This window comes from Lepisma saccharinum, chromosome 9 (assembly GCF_977018435.1).
Source record: "Lepisma saccharinum chromosome 9, izLepSacc3.1, whole genome shotgun sequence".
NCBI classification, from domain to species: domain Eukaryota; kingdom Metazoa; phylum Arthropoda; class Insecta; order Zygentoma; family Lepismatidae; genus Lepisma; species Lepisma saccharinum.
In genome coordinates this window covers 28,710,127-28,737,614 of record NC_139237.1, presented here as the reverse complement: position 1 = coordinate 28,737,614, position 27,488 = coordinate 28,710,127, and positions in this window count along the sequence as shown.

Genomic DNA, 27,488 nt, shown 5'->3' with positions numbered 1-27,488 from the left:
AGAAAGTGTTTTTTCTCGTACCGGCTTTTCTGCGCCGTGAAACATCGTCAGCGCAATAAATGAGGCGCGAAACGTGGAGAGAATGTGAGTTTTTGAGGTTTTGGTGCGATTTTCTTAGAGGTAAAAAAATCAGGGGTGGCGTGGGATGCACATTTACTGTACTACTAATTTGACTTTTATTTGTTGGCATTCAAAATGTTTACTTTTGTTTTTTCGGGGAACAATTACTTATATTCGAACAATAGAGTTGTACATACTGTTTGTATGATCTAGGTGACGTTTGAAAATAGGCCATGGTGAAAGAACTTATTTAATTGCTAGATAGTCCTTCGTTAACGAAATAAGTAAGTAAAAGGTTTTGGCATGTTTCAATTTGCATTGGTTTTCACTTCTGCCCCTTCAGGATCGCATTTTTGTCAGGCCCTTCGTTATAGCCCAGGATAGCCTAATGGCAACCCCCCTTCCTCCCTGAGTCCAGGACGTGGAAGAGAGGTTTACATTTAGGATCTTGCAGGAAAGCCATGCATTACACCCCGCTTCTGTTATCGTTATTTAAGGAACCCTCTCCATTTTATTTGCGAGCGGTATTCCCCACGCTTTCAGTGCCGTACTCACAAATGCAGTAAAGGGATGTGAACATAAGGAGGTTATAAAGGAGTCCCGGGTTCAAATCCCGGTGGAAGCACAAGTGGTTCGGATTCCACATTAAACTGTAGGTCCAGTCCCGATTAGCCTTACTGTGCATAAAGTGGACTTCAAACAACAAATCAAATCAAATCAAATCATAAGGGATTATCAGATATTTCTTACCACTCCTAGATGATGCCATATTTTCCTAAATTTTATTATTTTTTATTTTAAGGATACTTGAGCAAAAATAAGACTACCTAGCTCTAAAACTCCTTCTAAATACGCCACTGTTCTTAACTTTACAGCTGACATATCATAACACCCATCTATCACCCAGTAACAGAATTCACCTCCGATTAGCGTGAAACACAATAATAGCATGCTTTGTTAATATTTTCTCGCCAATCTTATATAAAACAGTTACGATGAAAAAACTTCGTGGCGAAACGGCCTTGAATAACAAAGGCCTGTTAAGTGGCTTTCTTATAAGTTGACACGTGATCAGCACATTGAATCCCTTTGCCGCTGTTATCTTTATCCTCAATTTCACGTAGCTCCCCAATTGCCTTCAAGAAACCGAAATGTTCGGTAATGGAACCTGTGATCACGCTAACTTGAGTTCTAAGTCTACTTTATGCAAAGATGGGCTAATCGGTGCTGACCTATAATTAAAAGTTGTATCCGAACCACAACGTGCATAAGCCCAATAGTAAGGGAGCGGTCGGAGCGTGGGTGACGCAAGCAGCTCTTTACAATATAATCCTGCCCCTGTGTCGTCAAAATGTTAAGCATTCTTGAACAGATGGTCGTCGCCTTTATTCAGTGCTAAGCATTTGTATTATCATGTAACTCAAACATCGAAAGTAGAGATGTAATATTTATCGTTTTTGAAGCTTTTGACAACGAAGCGCTGAAGGAAACTGGCAACAAGGCGGTACTCGGCAAAAAGCGATGTGGAGTGGAGAAAACAAATGACTGTCAGTGACGAATCTACATATTTTTGGCCCATCGCAAAGCATTATTTAAGTTCCCTTGAATGTAAAACAAACACACTTGTGAAAAGAAATGACAAAACATTTCCTCCTGTTCGGTTCCTTCTATTTATGTATGTTGTTTGCGTGTGTCTGCAAAGATTTGATTTTGTTATTTAGCATCGCTTTTATACCACTTTGGCTAATCGCGACAATGAGGATGAGTGATGATAGGATGAAATTAGGAAATTGATGCAGAAACACTTACAAAACACAACCACGTCCAAGGGGAGATGCGAACCGTAACCATTGGCTTCGTAAACTCTGTGCTAAGCAGTCCGTGCGGAGATCGGAATATCTCAGGAGTTCTTTAATGTATAGTTTTAAGTTCACTTTTTTGCACAGATCGGTTAAATGGGACACGACCTATAGTTTTAAAATGACATCTGAACCACTATGTGCCTCCACCGGTTATCTAACATGGTATACCTCTGTAGAGGGAGGTAGAATTGGAGATGTAGTGTTCGGCAAAATCATGTGCAGATGAAACTTTCGATAAGTCACTTGTGAGAGATGTTTAAGGATACAATTCAGCTGGGAATGACGGGCCAATATCTGTTACATAATATTTCTCCATTTGCTCACTTTTACTTTTAATTTGTCGAGATTTGGGTTGGGTATGCAGTGCTTGTTAGGTAACTAAATCACGATTGATGCTTCCCAATGTAAATAGTAATTTCGTTCTATCCACGGGATTTTTGCCCCTTGCTCCGCCTGTCTGTCGCAATTATTAATCATTCATTGGACAAACCATTCGTTAAATTAATATTACGCACGTTGTCTCCAAGAACCAAGTACTAAAGTTAACTGTTGCATTTAGAAGTCCCTCCCACCTTTCGTTTCACGCTACGGGGTTACGAATTTCAAATAAGACGTCCTTATGTTTCTTTGTTTGATTTTCCTTGTAGATGCAAGATTTAAAGAAGAATAATATAATATATAATAACGAAATATTGGATCACAGGTCTGTTTCCTAACTAAATCGTCAAAGAAAAGCAAACGCTGTTATTAATTTTGTTGATTCATAGTTCATTCTTTGCTATCTTCTTGATGTTAATTTTAGCGAAAGAGAAAACTATTTCACTAATTAATCTTTAATAATAATAATAATAATAATAATAATCGCCATGTTATATCACATCAGGTATAATTTTGTTACACATTGCTTGCAGCCAGCAGCGAAAATTACATACCAGTCAAAATAATTGAAAGCACTACTCTAGCAGCCTGGCAGGTGGAACAAGGGAGTGTAGATTACTGAAGCAGATAACATCCACTCCTGCAAGCATCAGAAGAGCTCTGAAGTTGAATTATATCGAGCTGAGGCATTTGTACATCTTATCATAATGCAAGAAAGGACAAGTGCAAAAACATGATTTTCTGGGTTTAAAACACTAAAACTTTAACCTTTCGCGCTACACGTAAACAAAGAAGGACTGAAAATAGAGAAACGCTCGTTTTCTTTTAATTTTTAGTTGATCTTTGTTATGAGGGAAAGGGTATATGCAGCAGATCTTTGGAAACACTCATATAGTTTGCAGGTAATGATAATTCCGTGTTAAAGTATTATATTCTGTGAAGTCAGGTATTTTTTTGTGGGGGTTAGTGTAGTTTTTTTTTGTCACCAAGTAACTTGGAGTTCTAAATTATAATTTGACTGGTACAGTCCATCCAAGGGAAACGAAACTAGCTGGAAAGTACGATTCCAAACGCGAGAGGGGAAGCAGGTAGAACACCACCCTGTGGCTCTTGCCTGCTATAGTAAAGCACAAGCAAAAAAAACTGCGCAGACCCGCAAAGCCTGTGCACCGTACTCCTGCGAGGAGGGTAGGGGGAGAATGGACCAGGCTTCCTTATGGCACGAGCTGAACGGAAGAAGGGAAAGCTACGCTGGGACTTTTCGTCCAAGGTTTTTTTCCTTGTGGTCGCTCTGTAGGGTTCGCTTGCTGTGTTTATTACTGCTTTCTGTGTTGTGTTTGTGATGTCTCTTACAATTCGTAACAAACCGTTTCGAAGTGGAACAAAGAAAACAAAGATAAAGTTCCATGTTTACAAACAAGTTTGATTTGATTTGATTTAGTTTATTTTACTTCGCGTTTTGTGCCTCTTGGCTAATTTACGAAGATGGGGATGAGTGATGAAATGATGAAATTGATGAATGGACATTCACAAACAACCAAGCCCGACCGGGATTCGAACCCGGGACCCTTGGCGTTGCAGCGCGATATGTAACCACTTTTTTTTATTGTCTCATTCTGATATACAAGTTATGGAATTACATTGTTTTTGACATAAGTGTAGTACTACTATTACAATTCGTATTTCTATCTGGTTAACCTTTACATTTTTGTTTGACCTAAATTAAGTATAAAGCACTAATAAGAAATTTGCATACCATTTCTTCCTTGCTTGGAGAGGAATATTTCATATTGTTCTTGCAAGAAGATACTGAATTGTTTCTTAAAACTGCTCTCGTCATTGTGAAATATATATAATAAGTATTCTGTTATCAACCATTGTACTGCTCGTTGTTTTGTTGGTGGATAAAAATTGAACGCAGGAAAAACTATATCTGTATCCGTAAATTTGTTAATGAGGTGCGGCATATACAACTGAGCATTGTTCGCAATTTGTTCCACGCCGTGGAGGAGTTGCGACACTTCGTTATCCTGTGGGCTAAAGAGTCAGGCATGTTGCATGATATACAGTTAGGAGAGTCACTGATTCCATATTGGTATGTCCTATCTCTTGTGACTATAACACGATGAACCACTTTGTACCATATTGATTGGGCAGCTTTTGAAAGGTGTTTGGCGGAGACATTTTCCCATATTTGTGGCCAATTATGTGTATTGAAATCCCGGATTATTCGTGGTACTGTGTGCTTGAAACTATTGATTTCACTATATAACTTTTTAACAGATGGTGTAATTGTCTCATGTCGTAATAACTGGTAGCATATCTGTAAAGCGATGTCCTTATAAAACGAAAATCTTTTGGGGATACTTTGGATATTGATGGGAGCTTCTAATGGAATGTCCTGTATTATCGTCTGTATACATGCTTGGGTCGTTGACTCGTGCAGTGAGAAAGCTGTTTTAAGGCCAGTCTGTACAAACAATGCTCTTCCCTGTGTGTTCACGTGTATTAGTGCCAAACCACCTGTCTTCTCTGATAACGTGACCTCATTTATTGCCACCCGGAAAATTGTATCGTGCCACAAAAAGCAGCCAATAGCTTTGTTGACCTTGTCTAAGTGCTGTGTTTTGAAGGGCAGGATTTTTGCTACATACCAAAGTTTAGAGAGAGCAAAAACGTTGATAAATCTTACTCGTGTTTTTAAACTCAGAGAGCGCATCTTGTTCGCTCTGAGGACGTAGATTGCCCTCTCGCACGTGAGATTACTATTGGCTTTGATCGTTTCATAGATATTTGCTTAGAAGTTTATACCTAAAACTTTTATTTTCTTGTCTACAGGGATCTCCGTATTGTTTGTGAAAGGATTCTCCTTGCCAAGGGGCATCAGGAATGACTTTCGATTGTTTAGTTTTGCTCCTGATGTGAGCTCAAAAGTATGTATTTGGCTTTTAACACTGTACAGATCTCTTTCATCCTTGAGAAAAATCGTGACGTCGTCCATGAAACTGCCAACTTGTATTGTGGTGGAAGCCATAGAAATGCCCTGTAAATGATGCTGGATACTAAACAAAAAGGGGGCTATTGTGAGGACGTACAATGTGCTACTCAAGGGACTACCTTGTAATACACCTCGTCGCATTTTAAAACTTGTTGTCAAGAAACCATTTATTTTGAGTTTTAGCAGCATATGATTATATAATGTTTTTATCCAATTAAGAAAAGTGTCTCCGAAGCCATATGCTTCTATGACTTTGTACAGATATTCGTGGCTCACTCTGTCATATGCTTGAGAAAAATCTAAAGATAGAATTGCCTCTGATGCATTCTTATTTTGTTTGGTAATAAATACGTCTCTTATCGTTTGTAGCAAGTGATGTATACTTTGGGACGTATTACAAGCGAACTGTAAATTGCCAATAAGTTTAACCATATATTTTTTTAAACGCTGATTTATGCACCTACTTATAAGTTTGATGTCGCTGCTCAATATGGAAATTGGCCTAAAATCTGTGACGAACTTTGGATTTGCCTTTCTGGGAACTAACACTATAACTCCCGTGCTACTGGTCTTCCCTATGGTTCCTGTTGTCAACACTTCGTTGACCCATTCCGTTAATTCGTCTCCTATTAGATCCCAGAAACATTGATAGAATTCTGATGGTAATCCATCTTCGGCTGTAGTTTCATTCCTCGGAGCTTTGAATACTGCATCATGAACCTCCTTTTTACAAAACGGTTGTGTGAGCTCAGTTCTTTCATTTTCTGTCAGTGACGCAGGGAGGTAGTTCAAAAAATTGCATTGCGTTTCTGTTGGATTAAAGGCTTGACCAAGAAGATTTTTATAGTATTGCATAAACCTGTCGTGTATACTATGAGGGCTGGTGACAACTTCACCGGAATCTAAAGTTAATTTATGAAAAACGTGACTCCTGGCGTCTTTATGTTCTTGAAGAATGTGACTTAGTGTGGCTTGCTCGTCTGGGTCTATAGGAAGAATCTTGCTCTTTATTATTGCTGCAGATTTTCGTTTCCTATGTATAGCAAGTAATTGCGCTTTTATTTCATTTGTATAAGGACGATCGAAATTACCTTGCAATGCTAAACGATGGAGATCATTCAAGACTGCATACAAAAAATTATATTTGTTTTTTTGATCTCTACTAGCCTCTGCACTGAAGAATTTACTGACCTGACGAAATTTAGGCTTAACTCGAGTTTCCCACCACTCGATTAGGGTCTTTTGCACTGGCCGAGAGGCCTTGAGTTCGTTCCACGTTTCCCTGATTAGCTGGACATAACTACCATTGCGTAATAATGTGCTATTTAAAAGCCAGTATCCGCTACCTTGTCGGGGTTTGATCAAATCTAAATTTATTTTGAGAATTGGGACACTATGATCACTAAAGCATACTGGAAAATTTTGAACACTAATGATATATTCCTGAAATCTTGGTGCGACATAAAACCTATCGATCCTTGACGCACTATTGGAGGTGATATGTGTGTAACCTTGACTTTCGCCATTGGTGTGTATCCAAGCGTCACGCAGTTGTAACCCCTGCGTTAATTCATAGAGCGCACGTGACAAGTTATATCCTGGATTTTGATCTTGTGAACGAATTACGCAGTTAAAATCTCCCACTAGTATAGTATCTAGTGTGTGGGATGTGAACTCGGGCCCTACAACTGTTGAAAAAAAAATCTTCTCTTTCCCGTCTGTTTTGGCTTCCTGACGGAGCATAAACATTACAGAGAAACACTGAGCCTAATTTGGCACTTATTTGTCTGCCCGTGGGATGGGGCACTACATTACGTAAATCCAAGTGTCGCCTACATGCTATGGCAGTCCCTTGTGCAAAGGGAGTAAAATTGTTGTAAACTTTAAACATGTTGAGTACAGAAAAATCGTCTATGCCTACCTCTTGTAAGAGGGCCACATCAATAGACGATTTAATGAGAAAGTCATTGAGAGCAATTATTTTGGTCTTACTTTGCATTTGATTCAAATTTATAGATGCCAAGGTAAATGTTTGCATGATTAGAACTGTCCACAAAAGAAAACTAAACTTACTTACATTCTTCAACATTACTGAAATCTAATTTCTGCCTAGAATGCATTAACTATGCTTTCCACTAAATAAATCTGGGCTAAGTTTGTTACTCGTCAAAGGTTTCTCTTTAATTACATTTCCCGAATTACTTGTTAAACTACCCTTTGAAACATCTCGTTTTGGGGTACCAGGTTCTACTCTAAATTCGTTATGAACTATTGTGGAACTTACGCATTCATTATTTTTCTTCTTCTTTCTACGTAGCACCATGGACTCTTCCGCCACTGACCGTAACCTTGTAACAGATCTTGACCGTGATTTCCTAGGAGAGGTAACTACGGGGAATTCTGCCTCCGCGAACAAAGCACTTGGGTGTGGGGCGGGGGTATGTGATGCATCTCCTCTGAAGTGGTCAATGTTGGCTGCTCCATCTCTTCCCTTCCTGTTGGTGCATTCTTCTCACTAACTCCCTGTCTGGTACCTGTCTCCTCGTCGGTGATTCTGAGGCTATCCGTGTTCCCTCCATTGTTATCTCCTGACGCTGGGACTTCTGCAACTAACGGAGCTGAATCTCTTGGTTTAGTCCGTACGGGTAGCACAGTTGGTTCATATACCATCGGTACATTGTCAGCGGGTATATTAACCGGACCCCTGCGGGGCTGGTTCCCTGAGGATCGACGCTTAGGGCACAGAGCAACTACATGATCCTCCCCCGAACACGCGAGGCACGTACGCACCTGCCCAGGGTATGTGACCCAATAAGAGTCTCCATTCATTGTTATATATGAGGGTATGGGTTTACGTAGTATCATTTTAATCAAGACACGAACAGTTCGAGTAGGGTAAATGTGATCTGCAGAGTACGTCTCGTCTTCAGTTTTTAACACTTCCCCATAAGACCTCATGACACGACTTATCACTTCTGCACTTAATTCAATTGGGACTACATGGATTCTGACGATTACATGCCGCTGGTGGGCCCATTCTACTTCAACTTTATGATCACCATCTACGTCACTGTAGATTACCTCAGCACCACAATCATTTAGTAACCGTTCTCCTACCACTTTTGTCGCAAATTTCACGTACAAACACTTACGAAAGTAATCTATTTCAAAACTGAGCACTTGGTTCGTAGGCACTTGGTAGACATCATGAAACCATCGATGAAAATCCAATGACGTAGGTCGCGTTTTGACCTCACGGAAAACAAATTTCAAGGTGTTTTCTCTTTGTGTATTCATCGTGAACTATTTCATCGTATCTTCACTGGCTCACGGTAAATGTAGTCAAAACCTCGCTTGCACTCCAAAGGAAAAAAGAACTAACACAACACTAGCAAACCGTATACGGCCCTAGCTAACTCGGACTGTTCGATCACTAAGCCTTCTCACGCGAAGAGCGGAGCTCGCTACGAACTGATACCTGCACGAGCTGCAGGCAGACTGAAATGTTCTGCCACCGGAGGGGTTTGAACCTACGACCATCAGACTGGCAATCCTTAACGGTAACCATTACCCTACAAGCTGTCGCACCACTCGGCCACTGGGTCGGGCTCAAACAAGTTTATCTACTAATGTGACGTAATGAATAGCTTCCTGATATGTTCCGTTTGCTTATATAGTATATGGATGGTTATTTTTTTCATTCTGTACCCTTACATAATTCGTAAACATCTATAGGTATTTTGGCGGCGATGTTACTACGTTTGAAACTTCGTTGTTTTTTCAACAGCTGACGATTTTCACGAAACCCGCTTCATGAACAAAGTGCCCCTATCTTGCCAATGAACACTTCCAGTTGACGAATGCGCACTTTCGTCCATGGTCTCAGCTAAGGTATCTAGACAGTATGTCTGTAGGGCCACCCCGATGGTGGCAATCTCGGTGCCTTGTAAGCAAGGGGTCCTGTGTTCGATGGAGGCACGTAGTGTTATAATTCAACATTAAACTCTAGGTCCACCATGACTAACCTATTTGTACATAAAGTGGATTTATAATAAAACCTCAAATAAATTTAACTGATTCTTCTAAGCTTTTAGGCCCAAAACATTAACAAAATATAGGATATATATTATTCGTAACTCCTTCTCGCTCTTAAATTTTACAGTGATTTTATACTTCTTTTTTTAAATCCTGCAATATTGTATATTTCCCAGTGTTGAAATTTTTCTGTACATATATTAATGCTGGACTAAGAACGCCTCAATTTCCAATCAAGCTTTGCAATCAAGGGGTCCAGTAGAACCAGTAGAGACACATATTGGTTCGGATCCCATTCAGTCCCGATTAGTATATCTGTTCACAAATCAGACTTGCAACAACCCATTATCTCTTTACCTTAATATCCAGGAACAGTAACTTGTCGATCTGAATTCTAATTTGCTAATTCTACACATGTTTACATAGTTTACGGTATTCTTTTGTATTAAAATCGTTAGAATTAAAGGCAAAATTTACTTTAGTTTTCCTTCAAAACGCTTTGAATTCAAAGCTTTATTTTCCATAGCATTTGAACTTCACTGAAAAACAAGCCTGGGAAAAACGCCGCGGGCTGTTTTCATTGAATAGCGACTCGAATTCTGGGCAGGAGTCTGCGAGGAGTAGCGATCGACAAGCGAAAGTAACAATTATACCAATACACAATTAGATTATAGCAGTATACATTGACTTGCATTTTGTTACTTCCAGTTTGCAAATGCAGCAGTAGTCACGTTGTCATTGTGCACATATTTTGATTGAAAGAAAAGCTATAAGAAAACCGAGGACAATGTCAGAATGTCAAAGAACACGGCACACATGAGTGGCAAGAGAGAGGGGAGAAGGTACACGTCGCGAAAATTGGTTGCTATTGCTAAGACCCTTCATTCATTTCTGACATTCATTTGCATCCTCGCAATTAGCCAGAAGTGATAGAAATGCGATGTCAAATAAACTAAATAAACTAACAATAAGTATAAAACAATTGCACAAAACATGCATGACGCTTCGAAAGATGGATTTTTGAATTTAGTAATCCTCTCTCAACAGTGGCGTAGCAACATATAGCGAGGCCCTGGATGAGATTAGAATGCGAGGCCCCCATCCAATGGTGGAAATTAAAGGGAAGTGGGGGTGAGCAGTCGCTCCTCTTTTTTTCACTTTTGCGCCAGAACTGTGCTAAACCTTATCTGCCAAGGGAAAGTAAACTGTCCTTGAAATTTTTGTTTTATAATCATTGATGCGTGTTTGCAAGACATTCCAATTCAGTCGGGACAGTCTATTCTTTCAATCTCAAGTCGTAATTTGACTAAATATGTCGAGGTTTTATTTTGGAGGACGTTAACCCCCATTTAGACATGTTCTTCATTTTAATAATGATTGCTAAATTAATAATAATTAATTAATAATTAATAATGATTTCTTATGATACTTTGGACCTTAACATTGCAACTCTACAATTCTATAATTACGAAAGATAATAGTAGGCAAATTGTTCACCACCATTTTAATTCTCTCATTACTCTACATCCTGTGTTCTTCTAAGGGGTCATTGATTCTTTTGATGCGAAGCTTATGTTGACTGCGTTTCTATTTCAACCCTTTATCATGACACTGTGGAAAACAGACTGAATGAAAATACGGTGGAGATGGACATATTGCTTTTACCGTTGGGTGTACACTTAGCACTATATCTACGAGCTAGCACTAGCTCGCACAATAATACTACCGAAACATTGGTGGTCACATCCAGTACTCCCAACAGCATTTCGCCGACCAGGGTCGACCACCTGGACGGAGTGGTTAGCACAACGTGCTACGATGCTGTGGTTTCCGGGTTCGAATCCAGGATTGGGCATGGACGTTCTTTGTGAGTGTTCCTTGATCAATTTTCATCATATCATCACTCATCCTCATCATCGCGATCAGCCAAAAGTGTCAGAAAATCGACGTAAAATAACCTAACTCAACAAATCCAATAGCATTTCGGATGTTCTCTTTTGTTCCACATTTTCGGATGTGTCTCCAACCTCCTCAAACAAATTCTGGGTACGGGCCTGTTCTAGGAAGGAATAAAACAACGCAAGCGTTTAAATGTCTCGCGCTTGCTTCGTGCAAGTTAGAGGTTTTTGTTGTTAACTTATTAAAATCGGGAGTACAAGGTCAAGAGAATGAAGAGAATACAAGACAAAGGACGTTATATTCAATGAAAGAATAAATGTGTAAAAATGTCTAAGCAAGTTATCGTAAATTTTTCCTAACTGTTTCACATGAGAAATACGACGATCATTTTTTACTTCTTTCGTGCCCCTTAGACTTAAGACCTGCCTGCCTGTATGTTATGCCTCTGATTGGACGTATTCATTCAAATAATAACGTTTAACTAGAATTTAAAACCAGATAAATACAGAATGTTTTAATATTACTGCCCATAAAAAAATAGCATTTTCCATGTCCCCCCCACTTCTATTTATAACATTTTTCGTATCAAGCTCCTTTAAGCGCGAAGTCCCGTGCGGTCGCGCACTTCTTCCACCCCTTGCTACACCCCTGCCTCTCAATGCTTTTGATTGCCTCAAAAGTGAATATTCTTTACGTTGCTAAACTAAAGTTTTCCGTCTAGGATAGTGAAATGATCCACATTAATGAAGCGACTGAAGAATGCGATGTATATTTACGTTAATTTTTAGCGTTTTTCTACGTCGTAGGTTAATCGTTAATGAGCATTAATGGTGGAATCCGAATGAACACGATGATATATTCATTCCTCACCCAGGATTCAAAAGTAGAGCTTCTGGCTTCGTAGCCACTTCTTCATGGAGGCTGGAAGGTAAGTAATGAATACATTTGATTAGATGATTTTTAGCGTCGTTTTTTCATTTTTGGCTAATCCAAACGACGAGTATGAGTAATAATATGATGAAATTGATGAAGGGCACCGTCAAGGGAACACCATGCCATGTTCCTCCATCGCGTGTCGAACCCGCGACCCCTAGATACATCAGAGCGTGGTGTTGATCATTCATGTATCCTTCACTACGGCAGAGATCGAGAATGTGTGGAGACATATCATTTGCTCGAATGGTGTCACGGCAGACTGCCATACACAGAGGAGAACTTTACATTTTGTAGCAGTCGCCACACATATTTTGATGGCATAAAATCTTCGCGTCCCTTCAAGTACATTTGCTTCTATAACTTTGTAAATATTGTTATATAAATACCACACTGAGGGAAGGAATACGCTATATTTCACTAAACCTGAATACTGTGTGACCATATACTTCATTGCATTACTAATTATAAAATGCAATCAAATACACGGCTATAAATTATCAGGTTTAGAAACGGGAAGAGTATTTATGTCGTTTACATTTTATTTTGCCATCTAGAAAGTAATGTTTACTACAGTGGATTTAATATTTTCGTTAAGGTCATGGAAGGCAAATATGTTGTTTCCAGGCATTATATAAAAAATTAAATCGATGTCTTCAACTCGAGCTTTTTCCCTCAAAGTTTTCTGGTGGGGAACATTATCAAATGTACATGTCATTGTTCTCTCGGTTGTTTTATGCATAAGATGGCGCAGTTGTAGCGTCGTTGCCTTGTAATCAAGGGATCCCGGGTTCGATAACCGGTGGAAGCTCATATTGGTTCGGATCCCACTTTAAACTGTAGGTCCAGTCCCGATTAGTCTTATTCTGCATAAAGGGGACTTGAAACACCAAATCAATCAATCAATTATATATAAGGAAATGCATTATACGCATATAAAAATGCGAATATCTCTGCGTAAGCATTTGTATGTTATCTTTTTTCATTTGAACTATAAAGAAACACACGCAAACCGAAGTGACGAGCAGGACACAGTTCCTACTTTGTGAAAATAACGCAATGGAGAGATCAAGCGTAAGATACCGTGACAACAGACACAGGGGGAAAATGCGCGGTGAACTTACTACAATCAGAGAAGCGATTGTTTTGCCCCTGCTACGTTGTCGGGTGAAGACTTTTCCCTCTCGTCTAGTCGCACGTTAAACAGAGCGAGTGAGTGCAGAAGACGTCAAATACGTGTAGCATGCAACGTTACAAAATAACATCCACAGCTCTCTGTTCACGGTTTCGGCGCGGCTGCAGAGGCGAGAGTGAAAACTTCGCTTCACTTATCAGTGTTGCCAAACACGACTGTTAGAAAAAGAACTACATTGAAATTAAATGTAGTTAAGGATTGCAATCAAGCCGTTAACTTTGAGAAGTATAAACGTTTGTCTTCGTGTTCTACGAATAGGGATCCTATGTTCGAATACCGTACGAGTCTTGGGATGCTTCCAGACCGAAGCGAGAAGCGACACGTGCCACTTGGAAACAAACACTCAATAATATATGCTATGCTGCACGGGTAGTGTTACTTCAGTGAGAAACCCCTCGTTGCTCGTTGCTCGTCGCTTCGTCCCAATGGAACTTTCGTACCGAAGCGATAAGTGGCTTTGGAAACAAAAATTCTTAAATAAATAAAACTTTCTAACAAATGTGATATGACAAACTACACGTGCCACTTGCATGTTTCACGCACTAGGGACGTTATCGTGTTGCTTCGGTCTGGTGGTCATGCCTACGCATTGAATGCTTTCTTGCCGAGAGATTTTAAAACGAAACGACAGGCAACAAGTAGCAACAAGTAGCAAGTAGCTGCAAATGACACTGAAGTTCATACCGAAGTGACAAGCGAAAAGAAAGACAAGCCACTTCAGTCTTCAAGTAAGCATTCACTGTTAAAGCCCGAACACCAGACCTAGGCGACCCAATTCAGAATATTGACAGACGGAAGTAACAGGCGAGACTTGCTTCTTCGTTTCGAAACGTGTCGCTTCTCGGTTTCCGCTTCTGAAAGTCATGGATGTCATGCAGCGTGTCGCCTTGGTCTGTTAGAGCATTTGAGAAAAACGCTTGCTTGTAGACAGAGGTATCGTGTCACTTGTCACTTCGATATGAACACCCCCTCCCTTTTGCCGGATCGCTTGTCGCCTTGGTCTCCATTCGTATCCTCATCATGGCCGAAAGGAGACAAGTAACGAGTTTCTACTGATAACATCTGATAACTCTACTCTTTGTTTCCTGGTAATGGAAGAAAATGAGCCTTACAAATGGATTTCTGTTTACCAGTATTATAGTAAAACCCAACTAATAATTTTTTGTAGGCACATATAGAAGGGTCACATTTGGAGGAATAAATTAGTAAATAGTAAATGTATCTTTGATGACAACCCTGATTTTTCGACCTCTAAGAAAACCGCATCGAAACCTCAAAAACTCACTTTCTCTCCACGTTCCGCGCCTCATTTATTTCGCTGACGATGTTTCACGGCGCAGAAAAGCCGTGATGAGTAAATTCACTTTCTCATCCTTGAAGGATGAATGCACCTTATCGTAATTTTCCAAGTCCGGGACCAATGTTTATATATATAGTGAGCTTTGTAAACCTCTCGCGAACGATGTGCCACACATGCGCACACACGCGCGCGCCTCTCATTATTTCCGTATTGTGACGCAAGCAAACAAATAATAATTGTTTTTTTTAGGATTCCTGGAACCTATAACCCCGCCAGGAGTGCGTGGTGCCCAACCCACCAAAACCATTTGCGAATGTTGCCAAAAATTCAATCAACGTTGTTCGTTCTCGATGGTGGAATCTTACGTAGATTATTCCATGAAAAACAAACTGATAATCTTATGCGAAGCCCCCAAAGCATTCACGCAATTTTTGATGTTTGCGTGGATAGCGACGCTCGGTCGAACGAATCTTTCGATCCCCGTAGAGAAATTGTGTTTTATCGCTCAATGTAATATTTTTATTACGGACCAAACTCTTTTTCAAACCGATCCAAATTTTCTGCAAAACGTTCGAAAATATCGAATGTCGCTCGAGAGTGGTACAGAAAAATTGAAATCGATTTTCGATTCGATGAAAACATCACCCCAAACATTAGTAACCATTCTGGAGCTTGCGCGGCAAGAACCCGAAAACAATTTTTCGTCCAAGATGCAAATGTTTTCGCACAACGTGCGAAGCATCTTGCAAGCGTTTCCGAAATTCTCGTCGTTCAACGACGATGCAATTTTGGAGGCGACGTGTGCGGGTGATGCGGACATCGAACGTTCGTGGCTTCGAAACCTCACTTGCTTTTTCTGCTCCGTGCCGGCATATTGGAGCGATTCGCAATTTCGCTCGCAAGCTTTGTCTTTCTTGCAAGCGTGTGCTCGCTTGGGAAACAACGTTATTTTTTCGAGGGCGCAAGAAATAATCGCTGCCGTCCTGCCCATGCTATCCGCTTCGACGAAAACCCCACCGCCGTCGCCGGCACCGCAACATCCACAACAACCCCTGCCCGAACCCATTCAGCTCGCATCCGCTTCCACCCGAAGCGGATCTATTTCTTTCCGCCTCCACGGTCATGAATGAAGAATCCACCACAACCCCGATAACAGTCGAATCAGAAGTGGATGCGGCGGAAGCGAGCACAGCAGCATCTTCCGCTTTGGAAATTTATCTATCCCCATTATGCTCGACCAAAAAAGCTGCATTGTTGCACGTGGAATTTTTTCAACCTTTTCGCGTATTATTTTTATGGAATCGCAAGCACGAAACGAAGCGTCCACCGTTTCGTTTCAGGCATGGTTGAGTTTTGTGCTGGTTCTCGCAGAGCGGGGTCGCCCGTTTCACACACCACCCCTGACGGGGCGTGGAAGAGGCCGAGGAAATGATCGACAACATGCATGGGTGGAACTGTCAACGCCCGTTCATTGCTATTTGTCCCCCACAGGATATTGTGCGCATCGAAAAGTCTTTTGTTGAAAAAAAAGTATAGCATTGTTCGTTTGTACCACATGCATGAGTGAATCGGTCAATGGGGGTTCATTGCTAGGATATTGTGTTTTAACCAAAGGGGGTCGAGTGGGTGGGGTTCCTATATAACACACCAGTTTCTCCCTTTGTACATCTTTATAATAGTGAACGTCAATCGTGGCAGTTCAGTATTCTTAATTGTGTGTCTGACAGTATACATATATATCATCGTGGAAGTTTTAGTGAGCTACAAGTTTTTTGAAGTCTGTCTCTCTCTTAAAAGGTAAGTTCTTTTTCATGATATATATATATATTTATTTTCTTTTGCGTCTCACACTCACACACACACATATTCAGAGGAATCATAAAAAAAATTGACACACACATTTATTTTCTTTTCACCTCCTACAACAGTGCACACACACTGTTCGCGTCTAATATACGTATATATGCACTTGTGGAAGGAAAAAATATCTACCATTTTTCAATTTTTTTTCCTTCTGTTTCAGTGCGCTTTCCCCTACCACCACCACAACCCCCCAAAAAAATGTCTCTGTATATATAAATAACAGAGAAATATGGAATCGCAAGCAGGTCCCTCCCGTCTTTGCGGGAAAGTGGCATGTCGCAATTGTGGAAAATTAATTTCGAAACCTAATATTGCTAGGCATTTGAAAAATGTCGTCTACCGGAACATGATGTCGTCCCCCCGGCAAAGAAATCTCGCATTGATGCGCATGAAGGCGGTGCTTTGAATAAAAGTGCACGCATCATGACGTATAAATCTGGAAGTGACGAAAAGTGTGAATCGAGCACCTTGCTCGACAATGTGAAATCTCTGGTAGTTGATCAATTACGTGATTGCCTTGTTAATGTTGCAGTTAAAATTCATCTCGTCTTGACCCTGCTGTATGAGAAAGTTGTCTCGTCCAAGACAAGCACTTTCAGCTTTTACGTAGGGTGCGAAGGCTTACATGAGGGCGATCTTGACGAGATAGTGACACGGCTTTTTTAGCACCTGGGACAAAAACAAGAAGCGTTTGAAAGACGCGGAAGTGGATGGAGTCTTTGCGGTCGCAGCCACATGTTACAGCTTCGAGTGTGCAACTTCAACCCCTTACGCAGCGCTAAAAAAAAAAAAGCAAAATGCAGTGTTAAACATAGAAAGTAATGATGCGAAGAGTTTCTTATGGTCTATCATCGCCGCATTACACCCGGCTAATAATGATAAAAACCCGAAACGCTTGTCCAATTACAGACGATACGAGCGAAAATTTAAGAATGTCATGAGAGGAATTTTCTATCCTGTGCCCCTGAATAAGATCAATCAATTTTTAAAAAACTATAGAGAGGAAATAAGAGAAGATCTCGATATTTCTTTGTTTGGGGTTGACGATTGCGGCAACATTCGTGTGTTAAGACCTGCGAGAAGCCAGAATAATGTAATTCGACTCTTGCTTGTAGATGGCCGTTACAGTTTGATACGGAATTTTTCTCGATTACTCGGAAGACAGATGAGCAAGCATTTTGATAAGATTGAAATTTGCGATCGGTGTTTGAGAATTTTTCGCGTGGGAAAGAAGATGAAAGAACAGCACAAGTGTTTTGGCTCCGTGAATGCAGAACCGGAAGATGTCATGCCGGAACCCGGAACCAAGATGAAATTTCAGAAACACCAGGCTCTTCTCTACCATCCCGTCGTCCTTTATGCCGACTTTGAAAGCTTCCAAGTTCACATGACGTCTTGCAACCCTGATCCCTCTACCTCAAGCACAATGCAAATTTTTCACCACGAGCCTTGCAGTTTCTCCATCTACGGAGAAAAATTAAATGATGTCATCTTGTATTGGGGACCCGATGCGGCAAAACATTTTGTTAAGAAGATAGCGGAATGCGCAAGAGAACTTGCACCCAGCCTGAAAGGCTCTTACGTTTCTCCACCTGCTCTCACGACGGAACAACAACGAAGACATGACACGGCGACAAGATATGCGGAGTGTAACCAGGCTTTCACCCCCGAAAATCACAAGGTCGTACACCATGACCATCAGAATGGATTATTCCTGAGCACCATCTGTAATTCCTGTAATCTTAAAATTAAGAAGTCGCATTTTGTTGCCGTGTTTCTGCATTACACGGAAAAATACGATACGCATCTGTTCGTCAAGGAGTTGTACAATATCACGACTCGAATCAGCATCATTCCGAGAACGAGCGAGAAGTATATTGCAGTGAGAGTGTGGATCCCTCTCGAAAAAGGAGGAAGTGTGGAAGTTAGAATCCTGGACTCTTACAATTTCCTGTCCTCGAGCCTGGCCACCCTTGCATCTCAACTTGGCGACGAAGATCTTGCGGCCACCAAACAAAAATATTTTTCGGGGAGAGATGAGAATTTGAATCTGTTGCGTCGCAAGGGCGTCTACCCCTACGAGTACGTCAACGATTTCGACAAATTTGACGAGACGGAACTTCCACCCCGGGAGGCATTTTATTCTCATCTCACGGAGGACGTCTGTTCCGAAGAGGACTACGAACACGCTCGTGGTGTGTGGACGGCCTTCAATTGCCAAACCTTTCGCCAGTATCACGATCTCTATCTGAAATTGGACGTGACACTTCTCATGGATATTTTCGAGTCGTTTCGCAAGAGATGCATCTCGATCTACAAGTTGGATCCTGCGTATTTCTTCACGACGCCGGGATTGACTTGGGAATCGATGATGAAATACACCATCGTGGAACTGGGACTCATCGCAGAGAAGGAACAGTATGCCTTCATGGAGAGTGCAATACGCGGTGGCATCGTCCAATGCCCTCGACGCCATGCTCAGGCAAATAATCCTCATACGCCTGGTTACGATGCATCGAAGCCCAACACCTACATCGTCAACTGGGATGTCAACAACTTGTAGGGCCATTCCATGTCCCAATGTCTTCCCATCAGCGACTACGAGTGGATGACCGAAGAGGAACTCTCCTGCGAGGATTTTCTCAACTGGAGCGAAGATAACGAATGGGGCTGTTTCTTCGAAGTGGATCTCGATTATCCCGAAACGCTTCACGAGAAACATCACGGATTGGCCCTGGCCCCCACCAAAGAGAAGCCACCTGGAGGACAGGAGCCAAAACTCATACTAAGCATGGAGAACAAGCGGAATTAGGTTCTGCACTACCGACTCCTCCAATTTTACGTGAGCCACGGCTTGCAGCTGAAGAAAGTACATGGAGGATTGAAGTTCCGACGGAGCAAGTGGCTCGAACCCTACATAGCCGAGAACACGCAACGCAGAGCGCAATCAACATCGCCTGCAGACAAGGATCTGTACAAACTATTTAACAACGCCATCTACGGCAAGACGATGGAGAACGTGCGCAATTACATCGACGCAACGTTGTTCACGGAAGAAAAGAAATTCGAAAAGATTGTCGCGTCCCCCTACTTCTAAACTTCACCATTTTCGACGAGAATCTAGTAATCGTCGAGAAGAACAAGAAGCAAGTGATGCTCAACAAGCCGATTGCCTAGGTGCCACGGTCCTTGAACTCTCTAAATTGCACATGTACCAATCGTACTACGATCAGTTTCAACCCTTTTATGGAGATAACATCGAAATATGTTACATTGACACGGATAGCATCATTTTTCTAATCCAAACACCAAGCCTCGAACATGATCTGACTAAGATGAAGCATCTTTTTGATTTTAGCAGCTTACCATCAGGCCATCACTTGCATTCGACAGAAAATGAAATGACCATAGGAAAGTTCAAAGACGAGCGGCTGGTAATTACATCACCGAATTTGCGGGGCTTCGTGCCAAAATATACTGCGTGAAGATTGCAGAAGAAAAAGAGATCAAGAAAGCGAAAGGGGTGGGAAAAATAAGTACCAGTAAATTTAGCATGAAAGACTACAAAGAATGCCTGTTTCAAGGTAAAAGAAAACTTAGCACCGATCATCGCATTGCGAATAAATTACACGAACTATATACGACGCGCGTAACCAAAGTAGCATTGGATGCCAGAGACAACAAGTTACGTGTTCTCGATTGTCAAATCCACACGAGAGAGTGGGGCCACTACAATGGAAGCGATAAATGTGACGTGTGTTAACTGTAACCCCATAGCCATGAAGTCCGCTGTGTCTTTTGCCATTCTTCAAAAATATACGGAGGAAAAGAGGAGCCCTCGGGCGATGAAGAGTTGGAAGTTGTTATTATGACGTTAAGCACGCTCTAAACGAGGCCTCATTAAATTCAACTCTTACTTTTTTTCCTTCATCGTGATCTAATGACATAATTACATGTTCGAGTCTTTTTGAATTTCATCGCCGCAGATAAAATCTTTTCTTTTCTTTATTCGATCAACAAAGGGGCTCAGCATGTTGAAATTTAAATAATTAACAAGGACAATGAATCTCTTTGGTTTGCACATGGCGTACGATGTTTCAGCAGGATATTGTCTTTACGTGGAACTCCTAGGAGATTACGACAAACTCAATCCTCTCTTCGTAGAATTACGAATCGTCTATCCTATTATAAATAACCGTTAACCAAAATGCCTAACGACATTTTCGGCAACACCAAGCGTGTAGACCACGCAGAAGAGATTCTCTTGTTGGATATTCGTGTTAAGAAGTTGAGGAGCAATTTGATCGCTTTGCAGGAGACCTTAAACAAAAGTTTAGAGTCGGAGATCGCTACGCTCCAAACGCAATGTCTCGACCCCATTCTGAAAATCGATTCCGAACTGAAAACGCTAATAAAAAATTATGTTGACGTACCTTCTTACGACAACGTTCAAAATATACAGTTGAGCGTGGATTCGCTTCAAAATGATTTGGCCAAATTACAGCAATTTCAATCGAAAAATGAAGATTTGGAAAAATTGAAACTCGAAATCGAAGAACGAACTTCCGCAATCGAAAGGAATTTCTCTGAACTTCAAACCGTCGTGAACGATATCGATGGAGAACGCTTGCATGTCCTCGTTTCCAAATTACAAGAAGAATTCACCGGCACGTTGGAAGAAATTAAATCCAAGTTACAGACTTTGGAAGATACAATGACGAACCTACCATCGTCAGACGAACTGCAGGTCATCGGTAAAAGCGTCGCGAACATAAAAATTTAATTGGAGGCTTATCAAGATTTCGAACACAATCAAACCACCATAGCTACGCTTCAGGCGTCTCTGGATTTGTTCAACGAAGAAATTAAAAATATTAGAGTTCAAGCGAGCGCGTTGACGAGCATTCAAGACACGTTAAGGACGGTTAAGCAGAAGATGGAATAATTAGAAAATTTGAACGTCGAATCGAACCTTGCTCATTTTCATCACGTACTGGACAACATACAGGGTGACTTGGAATCGTTACGGACGATCGTACCTTCGAAGGAAGATTTGGAAAAATTGAAAACGGCGGTGACGGCATTATCCGATTCGAGCGACATCAAAAGTTCGTTGAGCGATCTCGAAAGTACGGTGGCCAATCTTCCCACTTCCAAAGAATTACACGCTTTGAAAAGGAACATATCTCGAATGCTGAAACGACTAGAAACGGAAACGGCAAACGTGGAACAGATTCGAGATGAAATTACTTCGCTGGTGTCGACGCTGCCCACTTCGCAGAGCGTCACGGATCTTCACACGCAGTTTACAGAGATGCGAAGCATCGTGAACGATCTTACCGAGAAAAGTTCGAAATTGAATCAAGTCGAGAACCTTCAGAACATTGTCGTCAACATCAGAGATCAAGTTGGAGTGCTGGAATCCACGCAGGAATTGACGCTGGCCTCTTTCGGTGCCAAGTTGCAAGAACTGAACGAGAACTACAAGCAGTTGAACGTGGAAGTGAAAATCAAACCGTCATTTTCTACCGTAACGGATACCATAGTCGAGCATTTGCTGCCCATTGAAAATAAACTTGGACACGTTCACAGTAATCTGCTCGGCGTCGACACTAAATTCGCCAAATTGTTCACCTTGCAAGCCATCGAAATCAACAGCGTACCCAATCAACAGAGAATCTCCACGTTCGTCGAAGGTAACAAACTGTACATGCTACATCCTTATCATCCGTACTACAAGTATCTCCTCGATGGCACGATTCAGATAAACGAATTTTCGTACTGGTCTCACGGCAGAAAAGCTAGCGTTCCCACCATGACCTTGATATCGAATCGTGGTGTCCAGAAAGCAGGAAACATTCCTCTGGCACGTTTGAACGAAACGCGCAACATATATGAAATACACGAAGACGAAGATCTTACCGTTTTCGACGTGAGTGCCGGCGATAAGCTGATCATTCAAAACACGAGCGAGGTGCCACCCTCTTTGAATCCCATCACGCTGGTGCTTCTCTTCAAACGTAATCTCTAAAAAAAAAAAAATGTCTAGGCAAGCCATCGTCCAAGAATTACATAAACCTGCACGCCGCAACTACGAACGTTTGGTGGTGGTAACCAAGGGCATCGTTGACCTCTGGGAAAGCGACCTCGTGGAAATAAGTAGCGGCAATCTAAAAAATGTACATAAATTGAACAAGGGCAACAAGTACCTCCTCACCGTCATAGACACATTTTCGAAATTCGCGTGGGCTCTACCTTTGAAAGCGAAAACAGGAACATGCGTCACGGAAGCATTCAAATTAATTTTTCGCGAAAGCGGCTGCAGACGACCTCGGTTTCTGCACACGGACAAGGGGAAGGAATTTTACAATGCCGTATTCCAAAAGTTTATTCGGAAACACGACGTTCAACATTACTGGACCTTCAGTGACGTCAAGGCCAGCATCGTGGAAAGATTTAATCGCACTCTGAAATCGCGCATGTGGTCACGCTTTACGCTTCAGGGAAGCTACAAATGGGTCACCATTCTTCCGGAACTCGTTAACGACTATAATCACACGGTGCACAGAACGATAGGCATGAAGCCAGCTGACGTTACCAAGTCCGACGAGCAACGTTTAATTTCTAGCGTTTACTGTCCAAAGTACACACCCACGACAAAAAAAACTAAATACAAAATTGGAGACCAGGTGAGGATCAGTAAATTGAAGCGAACGTTCGACAGGGGTTTCACACGAAACTGGAGCACGGAACTTTTTACCGTGGTTCGAGTTTTACCCAGGAACCGTCACACGTATATAATAAAGGACAGTGGCGGTGAAATTTTATTGGGGCGCTTCTACGAGGAGGAACTCTCTAAAACTAAATACCCCGACACGTACCTTATCGAAAAAGTTTTGCGTAAGAGAGGTGACAAACTTTTGGTGAAATGGCTGGGACTTCCGGGAACGAGTTGGATCGATTCGAACGAAGTGATTCTATGAGTACGTGGAATGTTGTGAAACGTTTACCTGATTCGGAAAGTCGAACGAAGAAAAGGAACGGCGAATTGCTCCCCGATAGCATACGATGTCTGATCGTAGGACCTTCGGGGTGCGGAAAAACGACACTGCTCATTGATAATTTTATCCTCGCAACCAATTGGTTAGACTGGGAAAACAGACACCTCTACGCATTTTCGAAAAGTCTCGAACAAGCGAAATACCAGCAACTTATGAAACTGTACGAGGGACTGGGCATTGCAACTTTCGCATCTGAAATCATTCCACTGGACGATTGTCTCGAGAATTCCGTTGTGGTGTTCGACGACATGATCTTGGAAAATCAAAACGAGATTCGTAATTTTTTCACTCGAGGGCGTCACAAAGGATTAGATTGTTTCTACCTGGCAAAAACTTTTTCCAAGGTTCCGAAACAACTGCTACGCGACAACGATAATTACATATGTTCGTTTCGACAAGACCACACCAATTTAGAACACGCACATGATGATTACGTAGGGGCTGACATGAATTACAATCTATTTTCTAAATTCTGCTCCCACTGTTGGAACAGTGACGATTTCGGATTCGTAACCATTGACATGACTCGAAAAGCAAACCATGGAAAATATAGAAATAAAATAAACGTTTATCTAGACGTCTCAAAGGCTAACAAGAGGACAATTACAGATTTGCAACAAGAAGAAAAAAATTCAAAAAAAATCAAAGGTCGAGAATCTAAAAAATAAAATTTGAAAAAACGTTCTTTTTTTTCAAACGTCTGACAAGCATATATAAAATAACCATTACAACAAAAAGTGAGTGTTAGAAAAAGTGGATAGTCTCAAGCGGGTGACAGCAAGAAAACTACGAGAACCGAACGTATAGGCTGAGAATTCGACGTTTCAGAAACGTTTCAACGTATATAGAAAAATGTCAAAACGTCAATTTCAAGAAGAGGACAATCTCAAGTTGCGGGAATAACTAGTGAAGCGCTTCAAAGGTTGGAAATCCGAGAATCGCGGATCCTACGAAGAGAAGAAACGTCAGGATCAACCTGTGATCGATGCCATCAGCGGTCTAGATAAAGAAATTAAAAGTGTCACGGAACAAAATAAAAATTTGATCAAGGAACTCGTACCACTTGCAGCTAAAAGTTACGCTGTACCCACGCCCATTTCGAGCATTCCTTCGACGCCGTTCGAACTGAAGGAAGTACCGGCAAGACGTCGAGCCATAGGTAGCACGTCTTCGGATAAGATCGAGTTGGGACCTTTGGCACGAGACTACCTGAGCACGGAGAAGTTCGACAAGGACGAAGTGTTCGGATTGTATCCGAGCATGGAAACCAACGAAGGCGGTGTGGTTTGGAAGATTGGGAAATCGAAGGTGACCTTCGAAGGCAACGACATTAAAGTTAATTTAGGCGAGAGGGATATTTGGACCAGGTATCCGGGTACGGTGGGACTGTGGGAACTGGTTGCCAAAAAGCAGCCGAAAGATTACACCGACGAAGATTACCAGAGTTACAGGGAAATTCTAATCATGACGGATGCCATGTACCAGAACTACGATGCCTCGCAGAATAGGGTGAAATCTAGTAGCGGTGAGAAGTACAGGAATCTCATCAAACCGATTTGGAACAAGGTGAAGAGTGGAAGCGGCGTCAAACGCTACAACACGTTACCCAAAGAATTCGTTTGGGTGGACGACGTGAGGAAGCTCGTGGACCGATTGTTGGTGATAGCCGGTGAAGAGAATGCAGGCAATCGTAATTTCTACAACGAGAAGGTTGGCATCGTGGACATGATCAGCACGAAACTTTCCAACTTCATCGTGAACGACGACAAGTGCATAGGTTACCTCATTAAAATTATCAACACGCTGCCTCCGAGATTCTGGAACGTGGCCGAAGGAAAGGAACTCGTGAACGACATCATCAACAAGTTACCTTTCGAGATGCATTTACCTGGCTACCAGTACTGCGGACCGGGTACCAAACTCGAGAAAAGATTGGAGAGAGGAGACAAGGGTGTGAATCCGTTGGACGCGGCATGCAAAGATCACGACATCGCTTAAAACACCACTCGCACCGATCTGGATGCACGTCACGAAGCAGACAGAAAGTTAGAGCACGCAGCTTTCGAAAGATTCGTCAGCAGAGACGCTTCGCTGGGTGAAAGAGTTGCCGCATTGGGCACCATCATCGCCATGAACACGAAACAAAAATTTGGATAGGGTGTATAAATAAATAACATAAAGTATAAAATACATGTCTTGTATAACCGATTTACCGCCCGAACTGCTATGTAAAATATTCAAACACGCAGTAAACGGAGATGTTAATAAGCTTTTAATCATACGGAGATCAACGCCGGAATGTCGCATCCCTTGTGAAAAGGCTGTCAAGGATTATCTTCGGGAGATCAGTGGAATGAGGTGCGGTGATCTCGACACTCTTCTTTCGGCCGCAGGGAAAAAATTAAACGAGAGAATGGACGAACTGCACGAGGCGAGGCAGGGGAGAAGACGATACACGGATGATTGGCGCAAGTCTAAACAGGAGACTGAAGATATTATTACGCACATCATCGCGTTTTCCGAAGCACGGACTTTCTTCCTCTAACACACACAAAAAATCTTCGATACAAATCTCGTGAAGAAAAAAGTATATATAAATAACACACATCGTGAAAAAAAATTAAATTTCTCTAACACTGAAATTTCTCTTCGATATGAGTAAAAAAAATGAGTGACCTCCAAGCATTAAAACAAATGCTAAATTTGTCAATCGAGTATGTAAAAATTCAGGAATTGGAAGTGGACAAACCTTACACGATAACTTCCGGTTCAATTGTTTCTACCCAGTTAGGTCCCAAGGTACGTCTGTTGCTCAACGGACAATACAGTCTATTTTTACCAGATGGATACGCTATCATGTTATCCGACGAGAAGCTAGCTATTTTAATCGAGAACAAAACTCAAATGGTGTACAAGGGGACAAAGGAACTTTTTGGTTAGAAAACAAAGCACGTAATAGAATTTGTGTAACGACTGCGCGGAGTATATATAAAATAACATACCTTGAAAAAAAATTACACGAGAGAGGGGAAAAAAAATCTCAGAACATATATATAAATAACATACTGTAAAAAAAACCATCAAGCCCAAGGGTGTCGTGTACCAGATACCGTATTCGAATTTGAAAACTCTGGGTGCCATCGATGGGTTACTCACCAAGAAACAACGCGAGAAGAAACGTTCTTGCTTGACGAAAGGACACGGAATGAAATTACTTCTCAGCACACCTCAATTGAAAAGATTGCAGCGTTCGCGGAAACAGCAAAAGATCGGAGGTTTCATATTCAGCATCCCGGCCATCCTGGCAGCATTGGGGGCCGTTGGAAGTTTGGCTGGGGGTAGCGCCGCCATCGCGAAAACCGTCATCGACTCGAAGAAGAACAAGGCGGAATTGGAAGAACAGAAACGTCACAACCTGGCCATGGAGAAGAAGGGGAAGGGTGTCATGAGGAAGTTTAAAAAAAAAAGAAACAGCACTCACCAACCGAGACATTGAATCTCTGATCAAAACATTACAAATCAAACACTTCAGAGGCGTTTTCATGTCCGACTCGTTACCTTCAACCGTTAAAAGAAGAGAATGTGGAGTAGTCAACTTGGACAGTCAAGAAAATCCAGGCACGCATTGGATATGTTTCTACAAAAACGACAATAAAGCATTCGTTTTCGATTCTTTCGGAGGTGTTCCACCTACAAATTTAGTTCATTATCTGAAAACGAACAATCCTATATACTACAACGACGAACGCATTCAAAATTTCGGAGACGTGAACCAACATTCCTAAATTTCTAACCATAGAGACTCTGAACGTTCACTGCAACGTAGCGGAAGGCATGATCACGAAATCTTCGGACGGGTTGTTGGGTAGTCACAAGCAGACGGGAATCATCTCCACGTTCAAAC